The sequence below is a fragment of the Callospermophilus lateralis genome, chromosome 2 (assembly GCF_048772815.1).
Source record: "Callospermophilus lateralis isolate mCalLat2 chromosome 2, mCalLat2.hap1, whole genome shotgun sequence".
Taxonomy (NCBI): domain Eukaryota; kingdom Metazoa; phylum Chordata; class Mammalia; order Rodentia; family Sciuridae; genus Callospermophilus; species Callospermophilus lateralis.
This window is the reverse complement of record NC_135306.1, coordinates 157,964,573-157,976,881: the sequence shown is the minus strand read 5'-3', so window position 1 is coordinate 157,976,881 and position 12,309 is coordinate 157,964,573. Positions and strand designations below refer to the sequence as shown.

The 12,309-nt window shown below is 37.2% G+C and overlaps 1 pseudogene; it reads left to right on the top strand.

Moving 5' to 3' along the window:
• Positions 1–11,365: 11,365 nt before the first annotated feature.
• Positions 11,366–12,309, top strand: LOC143391490 (olfactory receptor 10A3-like; annotated as a pseudogene).

The following is a 12,309-nucleotide window of genomic DNA, read 5'->3' as shown; positions in this document are numbered from 1 at the left end:
CTTGTTGAGAAGCCATGTGAGATTTGCTCATTCCCCAAGTGAACTCTATTTGAATTTAACAAATGATGAAAACAGATTCCATTTCTTGATATTAGTGTGTTCACACTGTTGAATTTGTTGAGTTTGAAACTATATCAGGAGATCCTTCTCTTTTAATATTGTAGTCTTGTCATTTGTTCTTAAAAGATAAAGAAGTTTGCACAACACATGATACAACAGTCTATTCATGCCTTTCTCTATTATGGGCATCAAGGTTACTATCAGAGTATTGTGACTAAGATGATGCTTTAATAAATATCTAGTTCAATAGGTTTCTATGTATTGATGCTTTTATTTCTGTGTGATGGACTGATAGCATTGATAGGATGAGTAGTTTGGTGCTTATATATTTTAATAGCTATTATTTTAGGAGTACTAGGAAATGTAATAGGTTACCTTTCAAAATGATTGTCACTACTTCAGTTTCACTTGAGGGCCTACTGAGCCTCACTGACAGAGCTTCAAGAGACCAACATGGTGGTGTGATTTTTATTTCTGGAGTAAAATTTGGTTCCAGAAAAGACTAAAATTATCTTTATTTTGGGGGGTTCAAACTATATTTCTCTTGGTGCTTTTATGAATTTTTGTGTAATGTTGTTGATTAGAGAACTACATGGGAAGTTTCCTGAGTTCTCACCTGCCAGTGTTGGTATCATTTTCACTTACATACTGTTTTAGAGACTTTCTTTGTATTACCATTTCAATTGCCCTCAGATATTTTGTTTATAACAAAAAATAATTCTTTTTGGTGTTTTATTGGGGGAAACAAATGTAATTTTTTTTTAATTTTTTTTATTTATTTACTTTTTTCATCTTTCATACATTTGATTCATGTGAGTTATGCTTTTCCATTTTTACCCCAAATACAAATTGCAGAATCACATCAGTTATACATTCACAATGTTTACATAATGCCATATTAGTGACTGTTGTATTCTGCTGTCTTTCCTATCCCCTACTATCCCCCCTCCTCTCCCCTCCCATCTTCCCTCTCTACCTCATCTGTTGTTGTTCCATTCTCTCCCTCCCCCCCTTTCCCCTCACAACCTCATATATGTGATTTCGTATAACGATGTGGTTTTCCTTCCATTTCCATGCAATTTCCCTTCCCTCTCCCTTTCCCTCCCTTCATTCGTCTCAGTTTAATGTTAATCTTATTCTCATGCTCTTTCCCCCTGTTCAGTTCTTAGTTGCTCTCCTTAAATCAAAGAAGACATTTGGCATTTGTTTTTTAAGGATTGGCTAGCTTCACTTAGCATAATCTGCTCTAATGCCATCCATTTCCCTGCAAATTCCATGATTTTGTCATTTTTTAGTGCTGCATAATACTCCATTGTGTATAGATGCCACATTTTTTTTATCCATTCATCTATTGAAGGGCATCTAGGTTGGTTCCACAATCTAGCTATTGTGAATTGTGCTGCTATGATCATTGATGTGGCAGTATCCCTATAGTATGCTCTTTTAAGGTCGTCAGGGAATAGTCCGAGGAGGGCGATAGCTGGGTCGAATGGTGGTTCCATTCCCAGCTTTCCCAGGAGTCTCCATACTGCTTTCCATACTGGCCGCACCAATTTGCAGTCCCACCAGCAATGTATAAGAGTACCCTTTTCCCCACATCCTCGCCAGCACTTATTGTTATTTGACTTCCTAATGGCTGCCAGTCTTACTGGAGTGAGATGGTATCTTAGGGTTGTTTTGATTTGCATTTCTCTGACTGCTAGAGATGGAGAGCATTTTTTCATGTACTTATTGATTGATTGTATGTCCTCTTCTGAGAAGTGTCTGTTCAGGTCCTTGGCCCATTTGTTGATTGGGTTATTTGTTATCTTATTGTTTAATTTTTTGAGTTCTTTGTATATTCTGGAAATTAGGGCTCTATCTGAAGTGTGGGGAGTAAAGATTTGTTCCCAGGATGTAGGTTCCCTATTTACTTCTCTGATTGTTTCTCTTGCTGAGAAAAAACTTTTTAGTTTAAGTAAGTCCCATTTGTTTATTCTTGTTATTAACTCTTGGGCTATGGGCGTCCTATTAAGGAATTTGGAGCCTGACCCCACAATATGTAGATCGGAGCTAACTTTTTCTTCTATCAGGTGCAGGGTCTCTGATTTGATATCAAGCTCCTTGATCCATTTTGAGTTAACTTTTGTGCATGGCGAGAGAAAGGGATTCAGTTTTATTTTGTTGCATATGGATTTCCAGTTTTCCCAGCACCATTTGTTGAAGATGCTATCCTTCCTTCATTGCATGTTTTTAGCCCCTTTATCAAATATAAGAAAGTTGTAATTTTGTGGATTGGTTTCTGTGTCCTCTATTCTGTACCATTGATCCACCTGCCTGTTTTGGTACCAGTACCGCGCTGTTTTTGTTACTATTGCTCTGTAGTACAGTTTGAACTCTGGTATCGCTATACCTCCAGATTCACACTTCCTGCTTAGAATTGTTTTTGCTATTCTGGGTCTTTTGTTATTCCATATGAATTTCATGATTGCTTTATCTATTTCTACAAGAAATGCCGTTGGGATTTTGATTGGCATCGCATTAAACCTGTAGAGAACTTTGGGTAATATCGCCATTTTGATAATGTTAGTTCTGCCTATCCATGAACAGGGTACATTTTTCCATCTTCTAAGATCTTCTTCTATCTCTCTCTTTAGGGTTCTATAGTTTTCATTGTATAAATCTTTCACCTCTTTTGTTAGGTTGATTCCCAAGTATTTTATTTTTTTTGAGGCTATTGTGAATGGAATGGTTTTCCTCAATTCCATTTCAGAAGTTTTGTTGCTGATATATAGGAATGCCTTTGATTTATGCGCGTTGATTTTATATCCTGCCACTTTGCTGAATTCATTTATTAACTCTAGCAGTTTCTTTGTAGACCCTTTTGGGTCTGTTAAGTATATTATCATGTCATCCGCAAATAGCGATAGTTTAAGTTCTTCTTTTCCTATTTTTATGCCTTTAATTTCTTTTGTCTGTCTGATTGCTCTGGCTAGCATTTCAAGAACTAAATTGAATAGAAGTGGTGAGAGAGGGCAACCCTGTCTAGTTCCAGATTTTAGAGGGAATGCCTTCAGTTTTTCTCCATTTAGAATGATGTTAGCCTGAGGCTTAGCATATATAGCTTTTACAATGTTGAGGTAAGTTCCTGTTATCCCTATTTTTTCTAGTGTTTTGAACATAAAGGGATGCTGTACTTTGTCAAATGCTTTTTCAGCATCTATTGAGATGATCATATGGTTCTTATCCTTAAGTCTATTGATGTGGTGAATAACATTTATTGATTTCCGTATATTGAACCAGCCTTGCATCCCAGGGATGAATCCTACTTGATCATGGTGTACAATTTTTTTGATGTGCTTTTGCATTCGATTCGCCAGGATTTTATTGAGAATTTTTGCATCTAAGTTCATTAGAGATATTGGTCTATAGTTTTCTTTCTTTGAAGTGTCTTTGTCTGGTTTTGGTATCAGGGTTATGTTGGCCTCATAGAATGAATTTGGAAGAGCTCCTTCTTTTTCTATTTCTTGAAATAGCTTGAAAAGTATTGGAATTAATTCTTCTTTGAAGGTTTTGTAGAACTCTGCTGTATAGCCATCCGGTCCCGGGCTTTTCTTAGTTGGTAGTCTTTTGATGGCCTCTTCAATTTCTTCTTTTGTTATTGGTCTGTTTAAATTGTGAGTGTCTTTCTGACTCAATCTGGGCAGATCATATGACTTAAGAAATTTATCGATATCTTCACTATCTTCTATTTTATTGGAATATAGGGTTTCAAAATATTTTTTAATTATCTTCTGTATTTCTGTAGTGTCTGTTGTGACATTGCCTTTTTCATCCCGTATGTTAATAATTTGCATTCTCTCTCTTCTTCTCTTTGTTAGCATGGCTAAGGGTCTGTCGATCTTATTTATTTTTTCAAAGAACCAACTCTTAGTTTTATCAATTTTTTCAATGGTTTTTTTGTTTCAATTTCGTTGATTTCTGCTCTGATTTTAATTATTTCTTGTCTTCTGCTATATTTGCTGTTGTTTTGTTCTTCCTTTTCTAAGGTTTTAAGATGTAGTGTGAGTTCATTTATTTGTTGGTTTTTTCTTTTTTTGAGGTATGAACTCCAGGAAATGAATTTCCCTCTTAAAACTGCTTTCATTGTGTCCCATAGATTCCGGTATGTTGTGTCTGTATTGCCGTTTATCTCTAGGAATTTTTTGATTTCCTCCTTTATGTCTTCTGTAACCCATTGATGATTCAGTAACATATTGTTCATTTTCCAGGTGATGCAGGATTTTTCCTTCCTTCTTTTATCATTGATTTCCAGTTTCATTCCATTATGGTCAGATATGGTGCATGGTATTATCTCCACACCTTTATATTTACTGAGAGTCGCCCTATGGCATAATATATGGTCTATCTTTGAGTAGGATCCATGTGCTGCTGAGAAGAATGTGTATCCACTTGATGACGGTTGATAAATTCTATATATGTCGGTTAAGTCTAGGTTATTGATTGTGTTATTGAGTTTTATAGCTTCTTTGTTCAGCTTTTGTCTAGAGGATCTATCCAATGGCGAGAGTGGTGTGTTGAAGTCCCCCATAATAATTGTGTTGTGGCCTATTTGACTCTTGAACTTGAGGAGAGTTTGTTTTATGAACGTTGCAGCACCATTGTTTGGTGCATACAAATTGATAATTGTTATGTCTTGATGGTGGATGGTTCCTTTTAACAGTATATAGTGTCCTTCTTTATCCCTTTTGATTACCTTAGGTTTGAAGTTGACTTTATTTGATATGAGAATGGCCACTCCTGCTTGCTTCCGAGGGCCATGTGAGTGGTATGATTTTTCCCACCCTTTCACCTTCAGTCTGTGTATGTCTTTTCCTATCATGTGAGTCTCCTGAAGGCAGCATATTGTTGGATTTGTTTTTTTAATCCAGGTTACTAGCCTATGTCTCTTGATTGGTGAATTTAAGCCATTAACATTTAAGGTTACAATTGAAATATGGTTTGTACTTCCAGTCATGTTTATTTATTTATTTATTTTGGATTGGTTAGTTTTCCCTCTTTGGTTATTTTTCTCCCCCTTTACTGCGATTCCTCCCACTGTTAATTTTGGGCACTATTTTTTAATTCCTCTTCTTGTAATATTTTGCTCAACATACTTTGCAGTGCTGGTTTTCTATCTGCAAATTCTTTTAGCTTTTGTTTATCGTGAAATATTTTAATTTCATTCTCAAATCTGAAGCTTATTTTTGCTGGATACAGGATTCTTGGTTGGAATCCATTATTTTTCAGTGTTTGAAATACGTTGTTCCAGGATCTTCTCGCTTTCAAAATCTGTGATGAAAAATCAGTCGTTAACCTAATTGGTTTACCCCTAAATGTAATCTGCCTCCTTTCTCTCGTAGCTTTTAGTATTCTCTCCTTGTCCTGTATGTTAGCTATCTTCATAATTATGTGTCTTGGAGTTGGTCTATTATGGTTTTGGATGTTTGGGGTCCTGTAAGCTTCCAGGATTTGGCAATCCATTCCATCTTTCATCTCTGGGAAGTTTTCTAGTATTATCTCTCTTAGTATGCTATCCATTCCTTTGTATTGATTCTCTGTGCCTTCTTCTATCCCAATGACTCTCAGATGAGGTCTTTTGATGAGGTCCCATATCTCTTGGATAGATTGCTCGTGAGATTTCAGCATCTTTTCTGTCTTGACTATATTCTTTTCAATTTGATAAACTTTGTCTTCATTATCTGATGTTCTGACTTCTACTTGATCCAGTCTGTTTGTAATATTCTCATTAGCACTTTTAATCTGATTTACCATTTCTTGCATTTCTATGATTGCAGCTTGATTTTTTTTTAACACCTCTATCTCCTGATAAAGCTCATTCTTTGCGGATTGAATTTGTGTGGTTAGTTCCTCTTCAAAATATGCTTTCAATGCTTGGATTTGCTGTCTCATGTCTTCTCTAATATTCCGTTCCATCTGAATTAGGTATGCCTTGATTTCTTTCCCTGTCCATGTTTCTGATTCTTCTGGGCCCTCCTGTAAATTTAGATTGTCCTCTATTGTTTGTAACCCTTTTTTTCCTTGTTTTTTCATATTGTTCACGTTGCTTTCCAGCTCTGTTTGACTGCTTAGTAACTGCTTTCTCCTATACATTTGTTTTGGCTTTGTATATCTCTGTTGTCTCTCTTTTGTGGTGGGAGATTGTGCCTAGAAATGTTGGGCTTTGTTGTACTTTACAGCTGATTCATTCAATTCATATAAGGCTTCCAGGTTCTGTATGCATATAATGTTTTGCTGTTTGTTCTTAGGACTATATGTTTAGGTTGGGTGCTCTGGTGGTACGATGGTTAGTATGTCTTGGCTACTTTAGAAGATTGCTCCACTGAAGGTGGATACTACCAGGCAATTGGATCGGGGTGCTGATAGTAGCTAGGTATTTATGAGTCTTATAGACAGCCTCGAGACATTCACCTATTTGCATTTAGACAATTACACGTAATGGAAGATGTAATGCTTGGTATGAGAGTTGGGGGTTAGGGGAGTGAGGGTGCTGCTAAAGTGGATTCTGCTGGGAAGGAATTCCGGCGGCCGAATTCCGATGACGTCACCTCTCTGCTATGGCGGGCCCCAGGCTCCTTGCCGGAGTGTCCGAGGGGAGGGGTGGGACTGGTCCGGCCCGGTTCGCCTCAGCTTCTGGCTTGTGGAGGTTTGGCTAAAGACTTCTTCCTGCCAAGCTGTGTCTTGGCGTCTAGCAGGACCCAGTCACTTTGGTTGCGGGCGGGTGGACGGATCTGCAGCTGTGCCCGCGGTGCGCGGATTGTGGCTGTTAGTTTTGGAATTCCGCGTCTCTGGCAGGGTCCCGCTCGTCCGGGTCACACAGACGCTTCAAAAAAATTCTAGTAGCTCCCGGGTGGTCTCTCTTCAGAGGAATTTTGCTAGGAGAATCTCCGTTGGACGAATCCAAGAGTTATCCTTGTGATTTTATGTTCCCATCACTGGGTGTGCCTTAAGAGCGCAGCCTCTCTGCCCGCCGCCATGTTGGATCCCCGGAAACAAATGTAATTGATTAATTGTGGCCCTTGTGTTACATCACTAATTTTGTGACATATTCAGAATGCATAATTTCAAGTTTACAAAATTTGCAACATTTCATGCTTGCTTTCTGTTTCAATGTTACTCTTAGAGAATAGAGAGGGACTGGTTTATCAACTTGGTTATCAAATCAGCTGTACTGCCCTTAATTTCTGCTTTAGGGATAGCAACAAAAGAATAAAACACAATTCTTTTTCACCTTCTCACTCAGTTATGGGAAAAACTATCTTTATTTACAAGTATTTCTGCCCAAAATTAAAAGTGGAGGTATAAAATGAACTGGATTTTCACTAAAAGCAATTTCATCAGAAGGTTGAAACCAGTTTGAGTAATATTTGAATGTTGTGTATTCCTTCCATCACAGCCTTCAGTAAGCATTATTAGCCAATTCGGTTTTTGGATTCTGTCCGTTGGTGTCCTGAAATTTCCTCATTGCTCTTAAAGACATCAGTGAAATGAGTCTATTAAGGAATAAAAAAAATTTTTTTTGAAAGCTAAAAAGCCAAGAACAATGTATAACTTAAATTACACATCTTGGGCTGGGTGTAACTCACTTGGTAGAGCATTTGCCTGGCATGTGTGAGGCCCTGACTTTGATCACTAGCACTGCAAAACAAAAATAAAATGAAAAATACATCTTTATTATAATTTTATTTTTTAATTTGTTTATCATAAATCAATTCTGTTGGAAGTGGATTAATGTGAATGTCCCTGGGGAAACAGTCTTGGACCTTAAGGAATTCCAAGTTTATTGGAAGATCACTCAACTTTGGATTACTGAATTTAAAACTTAGGTATTTCTCTGTTCTTGGTAAGAAATGGAATTTGAACTGGCACTCACATAAATGATGACATCTGAAAGATACTAAAGCGTCACTCTTCTTGCTTTACTTAATTCCCACCATTGCCCAAACTGTGCATTCTGTCAGTTGAATCCTCCACCTCTACCTGCCTTTGCTCACACCTCCCCCAACTCCTCCCTTCTTTCCCTGTTTACAACATTCATTCACCCTCTGATTTCACAAAACTCCTACTGGGAGACATCACATTGGAGTTGAGTCTCATGTGTACAAGGATTTCAATCCCTGTGGACACATGGAGGGCTGGCACTCCATGTGTGTTCTCTTGAGCTTTCTTCCCTGAAGGACCAGAACTGAATTCTTCAATTCTCTGTAGCTCTCATACAAAATATGAGAAGGTCTGTGGGAAGCATTCCAAGTTCTCTCTGGAGGGATTCTCTGGGGCACATGATTCTATGTCATAGGAGGTTAAAAATCAATGAAGTGAACCACTGAATTGCATATATGAACAGGTGTCTTTTGATCAGTGGTGAGAGTGCTGTTAAAGAAGCAGGCAACTGAGAGAGTCAATGGGTAAGGCAATGCAGCTCCTTCTTGTGTGCCTGTTAAAGGTTTTTTTTTGCTGAGAGTTCTCAGTGAGGGTTGATGACCCTGTTGAAGACATACCTCAGGGATCAGTAGGCACAGCTGAAACATTTGAATCAGATTTTTTGGTTTGATGCTTGTCTGTTTCTTTTTTGTTTGTTTTTCAGAGAAAACTGCAGACCATAGTACAGGCATAAGGACTTTGCATGCACTAATCATGAAATTCAGGGAACTTTGTCAAAAGTCCCACACTAACTATATATGATTGGCAGGCTGAAACCTAAGGAAAGAAGCAACCTGCTCAAGTCCTACTTGTTAGTCTTTTAATATATAGAGAAAAGAGGGAACATTAATGATCAATTGTTTTTTTACCACTATTCATAGTTTTCTTATTATTGTTATTTTTGGTGTTATTTATTTTTTAAAACATATATATTTTTAAATCAGAACATGTTAATTATACATACTTATAATGTAATGTGACATTTTAAAACCTGTATACAGGTGATCGTATACATGTATCAGAGTAAGTGGCACTTCTATCACTTAAAACACCTATTAGAAAAAAACCAAACAAACCAAGCCAAAACAAAAATCCACTTTATTTGTGTGTGTGTATATGTGTGTGTGTGTAAGATTCTAAATAATTTCTGCTAGGTATTTTGATTTGTGCAATTAGTTACTGTCAACCATAGTTATCTTACTTTAAAAAAAAGATAATTTTATTCTGTTATATGCTTTTAATCAGTTCTATAAAAGTTTCCTAAGATTTTATAATAATCTAAATTATACAAATTTCAAAACCTGTCCATTTTTCTAATATTTGGAATTGATTACATGTTGTACATTTTTTTTTTGCTATTAGAAATAAGTCTTGAATATTTTGTACTACAGAGTGTCCTTTACTAACTTTAGGAGGATTTTTCATATCAAAAATATGTAAATAACTTGATTCGAATACATAACTATGGTCCAACTCAGGAATAAAGCAATTTGTCTTCTACTGTTGCTAATGCCCTACAGATCTGCACTGAAGACATCATATACCTTCATCTGTCTGGGATTCTGTGTCCTACTGGCTTCCTTGGCTCCCTCTTGTATTTCCTCTGTTTTTCAGAACATCACAGAAGAAACAGTGTCTCCACTCTAGCCCTATTGTCATCGAGGACCTCGGACTTAAGCAAGTGCATCCTGTGCTGTGCCTCCCTCCTCCCACCCACTGGCCCTTACACAGCATTCTGTGAATATGGTTGTCTCCATCTCCCGTCCACATGTATAATCTTTCCCTGATTTAAATTGTCTAAAGCACTTATTTTTACTTGCCAGTTGTTTCCCTATTGTGTCGTGTACTGGCTTTACTTTTCTTTTAGACACTGTATTCTTTAAAGATAGAGTCTAATTTTCCTAATATCTTCTATTCATTTGTTTAAAAAAATACTGCCCCCCCCAGTACTGGGAATTAAACCCAAGGATGCTTTACCACTGAGCTAAGTCCACAGGCCTTTTCATTTTAAAAAATGTTTTGTTTTGTTTTGAGACATGGTATTGTTGAGTTGCTGAAGCTATCCTCAAACTTTTGATTGTCCTGTCCAGCTTCTCAAATCATTAGGATTACAGGCATGAGCCACCTCCTCTGACAAAAACTTGGTGTTTTAACATCTGTCATGAGCCAGCAATTGTTGTAATATTGTGTAGCTGGCAGAGAAATAAAATCTTCCCACTCTTGGGGATTATACTGTGGTTAAATTTTTACACATACACATATAATGTCAATTGGTAAAAATTAAAAAAAACATAATGAGGTATAAGAGGTTCATATAGAATCCTGAGGTTTGAGGGGGTATATTTTATAACTTACTGGTGAGGGTCATAGTTATTTTAGGTAGTGTGCTTTGGTCTCTGTTGAATGCTTGACTCTACAGTGTTCCTGACTACAAAGAGTTTGGAAAAAGGTAGGTAGGTGGTCAATCATATCTTATTGAATAATTAGTGATTCCATGAACTTCTTAATGAGGATATTGGGGACAGGGAAAAGAGAAAGTGGTGGGAGAGAGTGGAAATTTTGAAATTATAGTTCCAGAATGACTAAAAAGTGGGCTTGTCCTTAAATCACCTTGGTTGGAAGGATGGGCCTTGGAGCTCTGACCCTAAAAATTTCACATGCACAGAAATCTCAATAGAATTGTCCAGAAATCAAAAGAAATCAATAAGCCTGGAGCCAGTTCACGTAGTCTACAGGTGTCACCATAGGTAAATGAGTCTAAAATAACCCTCTCTAAATGTTCCTATGAAATGTTGTCACATTTTAATGTCATATAAAACTATATTCATTTTGAATCTAGTGACTATTTCAGCAAATTTACATAAAATTCACTATTACTGATTGTTAGGTTATTGTCAGAATTTTGAGGTTAGTTTTTTCCATCTATCTATTTTTTGTGTGACTTTATATTTTATATTTACATAAAATTGATTAAAATAGATGATATCTTATAGCAAAGTTATGGAATTGAAACCAGTGTTATAAAATATTTATATTTACTTTAAAGCTATATTTATTTACAAACTACATAATATACAAGCTGTAATAGAATTTTGATAGCATTTTGATTTATAAACAAGAATTCTTCACGTTTCCTTTTGTATTTGAAAGATCCACTAATCCTAGTATTTTGATATTCTCTAAAATTTTCAGCATAAGTTTTTGTGAGGATGGATTCCTCTCTTCATTCTCTGCCAGAATTTCTGATTTAAATGCAGGCTGTTGCTCTCAGCTATTGGACAGTGACTTCATTTTTTTTTTTTTGCTTATTATATCTGCAAAAACAAAATAGGGCTCCAGTACTACAATGAGAAGACAAAATCAAAGCTCTGTGGTTGAATTCATTCTCTTGGGTTTCTCTAACTTACCTAAATTTCAAGAGCAGATCTTTGGGGTTTTCTTGGTTATTTACCTGGTGACACTGATGGGAAATGCTATCATCATAGCCGCCATCTTGCTGGACCAGACCCTCCACATCCCCATGTACCTGTTCCTACAGAATTTATCTGTGGTGGAAGTGAGTTTCAGTGCAGCCATCATGCCTGGAATGCTAGTGGTCTTGACCACCGAGAGAACTACAATTTCTTTTGTGAGTTGTTTTGCCAGATGTATTTCATTCTTCTTTTTGGTGGGACTGAGTGTTTTCTCCTGGGGGCAATGGCTTATGACCGATTTGCTGCCATCTGCCATCCTCTGACCTACCCCATGATTATGAACAAGAGAGTGTTTGTGAAATTAGTCATGGTCTCATGGGTCTCAGGGATCATGGTGGCTACTGAGCAGACCACATGGGTATTCAGTTTTCCCTTTTGTGGCCCCAATGAAATCAATCATCTGTTCTGTGAGACTCCCCCAGTGCTGGAACTGGTATGTGCAGATACCTTCTTGTTTGAAATCTATGCTTTCACAGGCACCATTTTGATTGTTTTGGTTCCTTTCTTGTTGATACTCTTGTCTTACCTTTGAATTCTCTTTGCCATCCTGAAGATGCCATCAACAATTGGGAGGCAAAAGGCCTTTTCCACCTGTGCCTCTCATGTCACATCAGTCACCCTCTTCTATGGCACAGCCAGTATGACTTATTTACAGCCCAAATCCAGCTACTCACCAGCTACCAAGAAACTGATGTCATTGGCTTACACGTTGCTCACACCCCTGCTGAATCCCCTTATCTACAGCCTGCGAAACCATGAGATGAAAAGGGCTTTGGTGAAATTATGGCAGAGAGCGGTGGTTTTACACACAGTCTGA